General features: G+C 31.0%; 1 pseudogene across 1 annotated transcript in view; it reads right to left on the reverse strand.

The window, feature by feature from the left end:
* LOC143244816 (twitchin-like) overlaps positions 1–12,209 on the reverse strand; it is a 296,421-nt pseudogene that overhangs the window by 123,939 nt on the left and 160,273 nt on the right. Inside the window, exons 59-65 of the transcript XR_013025339.1 lie at positions 7,973–8,275; positions 7,185–7,466; positions 6,447–6,746; positions 4,996–5,298; positions 2,932–3,207; positions 2,497–2,700; positions 1,471–1,566 (exon numbers count right to left, since the gene is read on the reverse strand). The product of XR_013025339.1 is annotated as a twitchin-like (transcript). The remainder of the gene's footprint in view (positions 1–1,470; positions 1,567–2,496; positions 2,701–2,931; positions 3,208–4,995; positions 5,299–6,446; positions 6,747–7,184; positions 7,467–7,972; positions 8,276–12,209) is intronic.

Raw genomic sequence — 12,209 nt, forward strand, 5'->3', positions numbered from 1 at the left:
CACTCACTTTAATCTATTTCAGCTACTATTGCATCAATAAGCCAATAATGACTATAATAGTATGTAAACATACTTAAATTTGTTACAGAAAATTTCTATGACTACTGATTAGCAGTCAGTATTCTAAAAGAAATACACTAATGTAAAATTCCTAAGGTTGGAGAGATAATAAAGTTTTACCAGTCTGAGACAAGCTTTAATTAGGTCTAAAAGAAATGCATATTACAATGACCATTATATTATTCACTATTTCAAATCTGATAACTTGCCAACTAAAATCAGTTGGTGAGCACAATTAACTTACAAAAATATCAGTTAAATTTAAATAAAAAATGCCTAAATTATGTATTACTACATATAACTTGGCCTTTCTCTATTACAATTGTATACTATTATTATATTCATCTCATAATAATATGACAGGATTTTCAAATCAGTTATTCTTAATGCTCTATAACTTGAGGTTCCTTTGCATCACACTAAATTACTACTGTCTTCGTAACATGACATAATGTAAAAATAAATTAATATCAATGGAATCCTAAAATATGAATTAATAAAAAAAACTATAGCTATCAATACACTGGCTGATCCTACTAGCCATTACTCTTTTATTTATTTTCGTTTTGGTGTGTTTATAAATACAGTTACTTTTGTGTGTTTGTTTTGTAGTTATACTTCTCTGTGCACAGAAACCATTTTTTTGTTTTTTGAAATCATAACCTTGACCTTTTATCTCTAAAAGCATCAGCATCCTTCCCCATGGGAAATTACCAGTATAGTTTGATTATAATATGTTGTTTAGAACTCTAGTTATCATGTGGAAAGATGTCTACAGATATAAATATATCATCATTGCTATATTCCTCCAAACCAGTTTTTAGTTGTGAGGGTAATAATTTAAAAACATTAAAAGCAATTTTGCAATAAAGTTTCTCAGAAAAAATAAAATACAACTTTTACAAGTTCTTTTGCTCACTCATTTACAACTTCTAAATTAGCTTTCCCTTACATTGTTATAGAACACACAAGTTTGATCTTATTCAAAGCAATGTTTATTTGTTTTTGTTATTAATGAATATACTAATTAGTTACATCACCTGAAATACTTTGAGAATCTTATTTTTGTTTTCTAATTCAAAAAATACTACACTCCTAAAATAACATCATTTAAATTTTACTATGTAATGACTATTGGTCAGCTTATTACCTCAAGAAGCACTACTATAATCAATACTTCTAAAAAGTAATGAACAACTTACTAAATTAGCTGCTAAAACCTGAGCATAGATTTTAGGCAACACATAAAAATAACAAAGTATCTATAAATGTTGAAGTTCAATAACAGCTTAAAGAAGCTACAACTAACTGTTCAGAGTGACAGTCTTTTATTTAAAATAAAAATCTAAATAAAAATTAAAACTAGTATTTTTTTAAAATAAGAAAAGTAAAGCAAGTTTCACAACAAACCATATGGATCTTTAGCAATTATTGATTTTTCTGCCATCAGAGGTTCAGATTCTCCTTCAGGGTTAACAGCTCTAACTCTGAATTTATATTCTTGTCCTAGAGATAAAGTATTGGGTTTAATTACAAAAAAAAAAAAGTTGTAAAACACGTTGCTAATTGCAAAAAGAGGTTTTGAAGCAAATATTTGATATATGTGTAGAGTAATTTAAGTAAATGATACAATGAAATGCTGAAACATTTTCGTGTAATTGCCACTAAACACTAATAATAATTCAAAAACTTATTTGAACACTTGAAGAAAAATGTACTTTTCAAATACAAAACAATTTAGGAGAATCTCAACATATGCAGTAGAAACATGAAATTGTAAAGCAAACAGAACACACAAATTAAGTACTGAAAAAATCAAAATTGTTTACAAAAACAGGTTGCAACTACCTGTTGAGTAAAAAGCCAAAACATTATCCCCTTTTTATAACTTAACATTAGAGAACAGCAAGGAATCTGTTGGTCCACCTCGGTTGTCCTATCCACTAAATTAAGTTAAACCCTTAAGAATAAACTCAAAATTAGTTTTTACTATTTAAATACTTATCTAGCTATCTATTAAAATTAGATGTATCAACCATATCCAAAGGCAACCACCTTGTTAGAAAAATAAAGATCTTCACTGAAGATAACTTCTCTGTCGAAATTTATACTTGTGTCCACTTGCCTTACCATTATTACTATTAATTGTGAAAAAAAGATGATGCATCAACACTATCAATTCTTTTAACAATCTTAAACATCTCAATCAAAATCCCTCTAACTCTTCATTCAACAAGCAGTTGCAACTCATTAAAGTTTTTTAAATCTACTATGTATACTCTACCTAATAATTTCTTAATAAGCTATCACTTCAATGGAAATATAAGATTTTTTTGTATACAGCATGAAAAATAAAACATAACTTTATGCAATGTAAATTGTTTTGAAACAAATACAACCCTCTTCTTAAAAGAATACCGGAATCTTTAAACACACCTGGTGTTAAGTTACTAACTACCATTTCTGGCTTATTAGTACGACCAACTGGAAACCAACGTCCAGATTCAGTGTCCATTTTCTCTACTACATAATGATCTAATGGTTCTCCACCATCATCTTTTGGTGGTTTCCATTTCAGTTTACAGCCTTCTGCATGGACATCAGATATTTCCAAAGGACCTTCAGGTGTTGATGGTTTGTCTGTAACGATGAATTAGCTTTTAAACACACTTCAGTAGCCTACTTAATAATTTCTATTCTTTCAGTACTAATTTCATTACCTAAAACATGTCTTTAATGTATATATAAGTTAGGTTTTTGAATTAATTTAGGTACTTGCCATTCCAGCTCAGTTATTTAAATTGAGAATTTATATAAAATATCCAACAAAAATCTAATTTTATTCCTGAAAAAAAAAAAAGATGATCAAACCTATAACTATCACTTCAGCATTGGCCTGATCTTTTCCTGAAGAATTTTCAGCTGTCAAACTATAGCATCCTGAATCTTTGCGCTGAGCATTACTAACAGTCAAGAAAGCTTTCTCTGAATCAGCATCAATAGTAATGTTGCCATCTGACTTCAAAATGTTCTCACCAAAACACCAAGTCTTTTTAGGCACTGGTTCTCCAATAACCTTGACATTGAACTTAACTGTCTGTCCAGCATGAATCTTAACATCTCGCATTTTTTCAATTTTAGGAGCCACTAAAGAAATGGAAAAAAAATGCTATGAGCTCTAATATATTCAAAAAAATAAATGCACGAATTTGAGTAAGCTTAAACAAATTAGAATAAAATTTACATCCCAAAAAGTTCTGTCACTTAAATTCATAAACAGAGCTCTCTAACTTGTTACAAAAGAAGTGAAACAACCATTAAAGTACCTGATTAGCTTCTACAAATTTAAACTAGTTTAGAAATGTGTTTAGTTAAATGTGTGTGATAATAACTTTATATAACAAATCAGCAATTTTTACATCCTCATACAACTTAAAAATCATGTTTTTCATAAATTCTTTAAATACTAAAAGCATCAACTTAAGAAAAATTTAAACATGGAAGAAAAATATTTAAAATACTTTCAAATTCACATTATATACAAAACTTATTTTAAGTAAAAGATTTCTTGTTGAAAGAAATAAAGTTATGATCAGATAGCAACTTCTTATATGTTGAAAGTTTGTTTGTTTGTTAAGAATTAAGCACAAAGCTACACAATGGGTTATCTGTGCTCTGCCCACCATATGTAAAGAAACCTGGTTTTTAGCAGTGTGAGTCTACAGACATACCCCTGTGCCACTAGGGGGCATATGTTGAAAGAAGTGAGAGTTATGATGAATCAGAACATTTCAAACTAAATTGAATAAAATATCTAATATTATAATGTTATCTAAACGTTTTTACAGTAGCCAATGTATCCTTCTATATACTAAAATCATTACTCTATCCCTTACACACTACTTTGTCCTTAATACACTTTAACTAAAGTGAAGCCTGACTGGTGTTCAAGTGAACCCAAACAAAGTCAACCAATAAATGTTATTACTACTTAATTTCAAACTTTTATCATCATTTGACTTTCTATTCACACCAACACAACAACAGAATCATCACTAAAACTATATGTACATGTTAACCATTTTTTTTTTTTTTGTCGAAACAAGGAAACATTAGGTTTTAGGTTGTTTCACATTTTTAATACTCAGTACTTTTAAATTTCAAATGTTAAGTAAATTTTCACTCTAAGTTCATGCAAACAAACCAACATTTGTATCATCAACAGAATTACGTGTATGTGTAAACAGTTTCTTATTTTTATCTTTTCTTCATAGAAACAAGGAGTCATTATAAATGTTATAGGTTGTTTTATTTCATTTACTACATAGTATTTTTAAAACTAACATAATTACATTTGGATCACTGCCAGAACTGCATGTATATGTTAACAGTTTTTCTATTTTTTCAAAGAATCAAGGAGATACAAGTCTTATGGATTGTGCTGAACATGCATAATTATATATATAACATTTTCGTGAGTTCCTTCAATGAAAACAATCATTATTAAACTTTAAAGAATCGGCCAATAAAATTATCCCATTCAAAGAGGCTTTATAGAGTTAAAATTAGTAAACAATTAGCAAACGTGATTTAAAAACACACATTAGTTTTTATTAAAGTAACACAGAATTGGCAAGCAAGTGAGATGAGGTACCTAGTACCTAAGTAAAATATTAATAACCAATCACCTCACACATAAACTAACAAAGAACTGAGATTTGAGATATTCTTCCCCAAAAAATGTAACTCTCATTAAAATGAAATTTGAAAAGCAAAAACAACCTGTTAATATCAAAAAGTTAAAAATTTCTGAATCAATTATGTCATTAGATTAAGCATAATCAAGACATATAAGTACAAAATCACCATAAATAAATTACAATACAAAATGTTTCATGAGTTTAATGCAATTAAATACACAATAATTGAACTTACAAAATCGAGGCTTTGCAGTAACAAAATCTGATGGATCACTGGGATTACCAGGTCCAGCTTTATTAACAGCTCGAACCCTGAACTGATACTCCATTTTCTCAATAAGATCAGGTACACGAGCTTCACATTTTTCTCCAATGATTTCTGATACCTTCTGCCACTTAGTACTGTATTTATCCTTCTTTTCTATAATATAACTAGTGATAGGAGCACCACCATCATTTCTAGGAGGCTCCCAAACCAAATCAACAAAATGTTTGTCCCAGTTTTTAGCAGAAGGCTTTCCTGGTTTTCCTGGTTCATCTAAGTGTTATGAATAAACAATTTAGTAATTGTAAGACATTTACAAAACTCTTCTTTTGATATACGTATATAATAAGTACTTAATTTATTAGCTGTCACATAATTGTAACTGTAAACACGATTTTCCCAATCTTCTATTGTTTAGCTATTAACCTAAAGGTGAAAAAATTAAGAAGTATACATTACAAAGAGACTCATATGTCAAAAATAACTCTTTCATTACCAGTCATTGCTGTCATAATTGAAACTCATAGTGGATAATGCTTGTGGTCATAACACTTAAACCCATTGTGGATACTGCATCTACTAGATAAGATCCAAATGTCAATGTCAACCTAGTAACAACTGAGGAAAATCATTTAAGCGGTAGAAGTTGAGTGTGTGATCCCACAACGTCTCAACTCCTACTGCCTTTTACTACCTGCAGCTAGTTTAATATTTAGATATAACCTTAAAATAGAAATAAACCACAGAAAATTTCTAAAAGAGAGAAGGATGGTGAATTAAGAACTATTAAATTAAGTGTTCTAGTTCTGTTGAACATATTTTTGTAATTATTAACCAAAATGTTGAAGGTTGGTAGTCTTGTAGAAATATAGAGTGATCTATTTCCACTATGAAAATATTTTTGGCTTTTTGTACACCTCAGGAAAGAGCAAAGATCAGAAGTTTTACATGTAGAAAAGTGGAGTGGATTATTTCTATTTTAAGGTTGTATATGAATATTAAGGTAACTGCCTTCCCACACTGGTTGTAGAAATGAAAGGCAGTAGGATATGCATTGCTGCAGTTTCATGCACTCAACTCCTAACTTTCAACTGATTTTTAATTTTAATTTTTGAGTCTCTTTGTGATGTTTCTGAACTATATTAATTTCATCTTTATTGTTTAATAGTGCTGATGGAAAATTAATCTATTTACAATTAATGTATATGATAGTTATAGCCATTGATTTATTTATATACATACATATATATATATATATATATATATATATATTCGAGTTACAAATGTCATTAGTTTTCATCCTAAGTTTTCTTTTCAGATATTTAAAATACATTTAAATGAATTATCAATTAATTGTGTCCATATATAAGAATAAGTATTGTGCTATATAGTAATGTTGCTATAAATATACTTAAACATACCAAATGGATTCTTTGCTAACGTTGCCTTTTCTGTCTCTAGAGGTTCAGATTCTCCTTCAGGATTCACAGCTTTCACTCTAAACTTGTATTCTTTGCCAGGTGCTAAACCAGTAATCTCTGCTTCTGGTTCTTTTGTTGTCATAACAGGCACCCAACGTCCAGTTTCTGTGTCCATCTTCTCAATAGCATAATGCTGAACTGGCTCTCCACCATCATCTTCAGGTTTCTCCCATTTCAATTTACAGCCTTCAGCATGTACATCAGATACTTCAAGTGGTCCCTTTGGCTTACTAGGTTTACCTGGAATCCAAATATTCACACATAGAACTTCTACTATCAAAACAGAAAATTTTGAATGTGTATATAATAATCACCAAGAACCTCCGTCTTTACACTGCTTTATCATAAAGACCTTACACAGTATGTTCTTTATTTACGTATAACATACATATACATTGTATATTACAAAAATTTGAAGTATTTTCAATGTACTTGTTTAACCTTTAATACTTGTGTTAGATTTCTATAGGAAGTAAAATTTAACTATTCTGGTGGAAATAAAGACATTTTATGTTGAAGATAAAGTTAACCAAAAACATTTCATTATCAGGATGTTGTACATGTTTTGTACTCTGTATTTCACTTACGATGCACATATCAAGATCAAAGTCAACAGTTTATGCTTTTACTTTATAAAACATTTTTTAATATTCATAATACTATTTTAATATTACTTACACAATACCATGACTTCCACAGTTACTTCATCCTTCCCAGAATCATTTTTGGCTGTGATTGTATATTTTCCAGTATCTTTTCTTTTAGCTTTTGTAAGAACAAACAAAGTATGGTAATCTTCTGTCTCTATTTTTAAATGGTCTGATGGCTGGACGGGTTGTTCACCATGTAGCCAGGTAATGGTTGGCGGAGGTTCACCTTTAACATCCACATCAAACCTTACTGTCTGACCAGAGCGTATCACAATATTCTTAAGATTTGTACGATCAATGTATGGAGCCACTAAAAGTTAAAATAAAATACAATAAAAGAAAACTGTAAAAGAATGAAACAAGAAAAAAAAGTACAATATAAAATGGATTTAATCATTACATAGCTAAATACACTACATTCTTTTAAACTGTAACACTCAGAACACAAACAGCTACAAAGTGTACTTCCTATGCATTCTATATATGTTTTTTAACAATGAAGATTGATTACCAAAAAAAATTGCTAGTTTCAGTGTTTAATATACGGTAGTTAAATGTAAACCTGTACAGAAAATCCCTTAGTAAAAACAGGAATATTTAAGTTTAAGAAATATAATGACATAATGATTTAATTCCTTTAGTAAAAAATTTCAAAATTAAAGTAATATACTAATTTCAGAGTTAATGAAAAACACTTTCATAACAATCTTTTTTATAAAATATAAATCATATTATCAAGCAAACCATGTTACTTAAAGTAAGTGATAATATTTTAAAAACAAAATTATATTCCCAGCTATATTTTTCATCCCTTACAGAATCTTGGTTTTGTAATAACAGACTTTGATGCTTCACTGGGTTCACTTGGGCCAGCTTTGTTTACTGCTATTACTCTGAACTCATATTCTTCTCGTTCTTCAAGGTCTGGCACAGTAGCTTCTGTTTTATCAGCTGGAACTTGTTTAGCTTTCTGCCATTTGTGAGAGCCTTTCTTTCTTTTCTCAATAACATAGCCAGTAATGGGGGAGCCACCATCACTTGTTGGTGGTGTCCACTTCAGGTCAACATGATCCTTGTCCCAGTCAGTTGGTTCTGGGCGGCCAGGTTTTCCAGGTTCATCTGAAAATACACAGTTAGGATGAGAAAGACTTAAGTTTGAAAAGAAATTTCAGTTAATTAAAATACAATTAGTGATGCAACTAATTTTCAAATAGTTTGAAATATAAATATATATGACATTTTTATTCATTTTTCTAATAGCTTAAAAGTATTAGAAAAATAAATAATTTTTCAATCTTAAGAAAAAGATTTTAATATAATATTTTATCTTTTGCATATGTTGTTATTTTCATATACTGAAAATATGTTTCCAATAGGTACTTACTTTTTCTCACATGTATAGCTATTTTCTTTCAGTGTTGCCTTCTATATGTAAAATGTGTTTGCATGCCACAAGCTTTGGGCCCCCACATACCCCACAATCAATGTGATTCAACTACATCTTGCATGTAACTCATCATGATGTGACAGCTCTCCACCAACTGGATGCACAAGACACTATTCAATTCTACAGAACTGTCACTTCAAAATTAAGTGGAAAAGAAAGCACTGGTTTCCAGTGAAGAGGAGGTAAGTACTTATCTGAAATATGTTTTCAGTATAGAAAGATAATACCTTTCAATAAGAGAATATTACCTCCTACATTTCAGAAGCAGAAAAGTCAGTACAAAGGATCAATGTCTGAAGGACACTCATGAAATGTAATCTGCATTGAGAAAAGAACACACGTGGGAGACCACACCACTTCTGTTCCAGGTATACTTTCTGCCCATGTATGCAACACCTATTTCCACACTGGGCAGAGAGTATACCTGGAACACAAGCTAAACTTCCAGCCTATGTTAGGAGGAGGATTCATGCCATCTTCACCTGAAGTTGATTAGAACAGTATTACATACATGTCCAATTGATCTAGTAAATGGGGCATGTGTGCAAATCTATTACCACCCATACATCTAGGAACCTGATATCTGAAGGACAGTATAAAGAGATGTGCTAATGTGGCAGTTTACATCAAATCAAATACAATCTGACTGGAACCCTTAAGGACAATGGCAGCCTCAGGCAGGGAAAAACTTTGAAACAAGAGCTAGAGGAAGAATATTTGCCTCAAACAATATCATCCTCCAGAAAGAACTGCACAGACATTGGAACATATATGTGTAAAACATCAATCTACTTGCCACTGAATGGAAGTTATGACATTCAGGAGGTCACCTCCAAGGTCCACCACCCCAGCAATTTCAAACTGCACCAAAAGAACAAAGGGAAATAAAATGTGGTGGAGAATTTAGAGAAATTCCAGTATTTGAGAGAGTGCTATAGGTGACCATGAAAACCTCATATTGGAAAGTAGACCATACCTGATTCATTCAAGATAGTTATCCCCTTCTACTTTAACCATGTAAGTCCATGAGTTAGTATGATGCAGAATGGGTATATTAATGAAACAAATATATCTTGAGGAGAAAACCTACTAGCAATCTTGTGGAACACCCCACCTCCTTAGCATACATTACTGACCATGGATATAAATCTTGGATGTGCAGCATGGACTTGAAACATAGAAAGCATATCTGAACATGCAATGCTCACCACTGAGCAAGATTTGTATCATAAACAGGACATACCTCTGAATTGAATATATATATATATATAGAAAAGAAATTTACCCAGTCATAGCTGCACTGAAGTGTGAAGGATAGCAATAGACAGAAAAAAGTACCCTGATGATGAAGAAACAGCTATCCAATGAAGATAGTTGGAGATAAACTTATTAGGTGTAGATTACATGCCTGACTGAAGAATTTTCTCTCATGAATAATGGTGGTTAGACTCTAGAAAAAAAAAAGAGATGAAGAGGAATAGATCAACTGAAGCAGATCACAATCATATATCATAATAAAAAAGATGAAAGGTAATGTATGAATGAAAAGTGCCAGGGAATAAAGAGGTGGAAACATGAACAACTAAAGGTGGCTATCTAGGCAATGGAGCAACAAAGAGAAAATATTAAATACAGAAATCTATCTGAAGCAGCATGGGAATAAAGATGGGAAATAGATGGAAGAGAAAATGGTGAGAAAGAAGAATAACCCTTACAAGCTGCCAAAGTTCTGAGTAGGAAAAACGATCTGAAAGAACCACACAATAAAGAGGTGAACTAATCTGGAAAAAAATGTAAATGGAAGAGGCAGGTCTGGCTCTTACTGAGAAAATCCATTGGCATGGCCTGAGGATAAGGAATTGAAGACCAAAAAAGAAATAACTCAGTGCTGAAGTAAAGTATCAAAAACTTTCAGGTGAGAAGTATCCCACTGATTGCATAGCCACTTGGAGCGAAATATCTTTATGATGTTTTCTGAATATTTTTTCTAAAGCATTTTTTATCATACTTTATTTCAAAACATTGATGTCTCTATGATTTGTTTTAGTACAGCACTTCAGAAACATGTATTACAAAATATTTGGTTTGTAAACGTTTTTGTTAATTTGGCACATTAACAATACATATAGGACTTCATAGTCATCTATTTGTGTGTACCTAACAAATAAATAAATATGAAAATGGAAACTTGTAGAAATTCTACATAAAGCTGATTGTATGACACGTTGCAGGAGAACCTATAATATTATGTTTCCACTGCTCAATATATTAAATAAACAGATGATGTATCTTTACCACTTCAAATCCCCACCTGCTGACAATACGTCCCTCTTCCTTTTCCAGCCCCGCACATGGTCAGCAGCCAGTCAATTACAGGTACTTACAATAGAAATAGTAAGGAAAAAACTGCAAACATGTTCGAAGCTCAAAATATCCTATAACTTCTACTTGTCACCTGACTAGTTATTCTAAACTTTTACTTGATCTCCTTAGATTTTAAACTTTTAAAGGAAAAATTTCCTGGGTATGAACATGTCTAATATTTTTCAGTGTGGGGGAATAAAGAATATAGTATGAAACTAGTAATCACTTCATGATGAAGTAAAATTTAATTTTTTTTTCATTTTAGGATTTTTTTTGTTTGGTAAGTCAGTCCTATATCCAACTTTTCACTGGGGTGTACTGCATGTTAAACATATTACTGTTCTTAGTAAATGCCACAGCTATTTGGAGCCATAGCAGCTTATGCTCTCTACCTACTGTGCATATATATTTCTACTTCTTTTAAAATATATGATACTATTCTATCACTAGTATACCTTATGCATTCCAAAACTATATTATCTATATAACTTTTTTTTTAAACTGTTCAAAGGCAGATGCATTTGGGACTTTATTCTATTTCCATGAATTATGACATCAGCTATACACCAAACTGTAGTGTACTTTATGTATAACTTTTAAGAAAGCCATCGTGTTTAAAGACAAGTATAATGAAGAGGAAGTCCTATTTCTTGAGATTCTTCATAAATTTTAAAGCTTAAGCCCATTTTCTGCATGTAAATTCCTATCTTGTTGGAGGTTTTGACACTCATTAAAATAACTTACATTCTTTTATACACATTCATTCTTTGTACTACAAACACTCAATACTATTAGACCATACACCCAAAAGAGTAGTATAATAATATTAATAATTAACTACGCACTATTTAACAAGTTCTAAATAACTTTGGTTAAGTTCTTCTAGAAAACTTGTCCAAAAGGTCAAGGTTTTGTATGGTGGAGTTTATGGGAATTATGCAGTGGGTCCATAGAGCATCTAGAACTTTGCTTTGTATGTGTGATTGTAATCCTCCATAACAGCCACAAAGAGAGCAATCACCATCTGTACAGATGCCAACACACTTAGTCCAGTCTAAGTTGTTTTCACACATAAAAGTGTCAATAATTTCAAACAAGTCTTGAGCCTTTGTACCTGCAGTGATACTTTTACAAAATGGAAAGTCTTCCACAAATTTGTCACTAACCATGAAACATCTGTAGCAAATTAAATGAGCATTCTTGTTACTATCCATCACCTCATCTACCTGTAACTCGATTTAC

Source organism: Tachypleus tridentatus, chromosome 2, assembly GCF_004210375.1.
Source record: "Tachypleus tridentatus isolate NWPU-2018 chromosome 2, ASM421037v1, whole genome shotgun sequence".
Taxonomy (NCBI): Eukaryota; Metazoa; Arthropoda; class Merostomata; order Xiphosura; family Limulidae; genus Tachypleus; species Tachypleus tridentatus.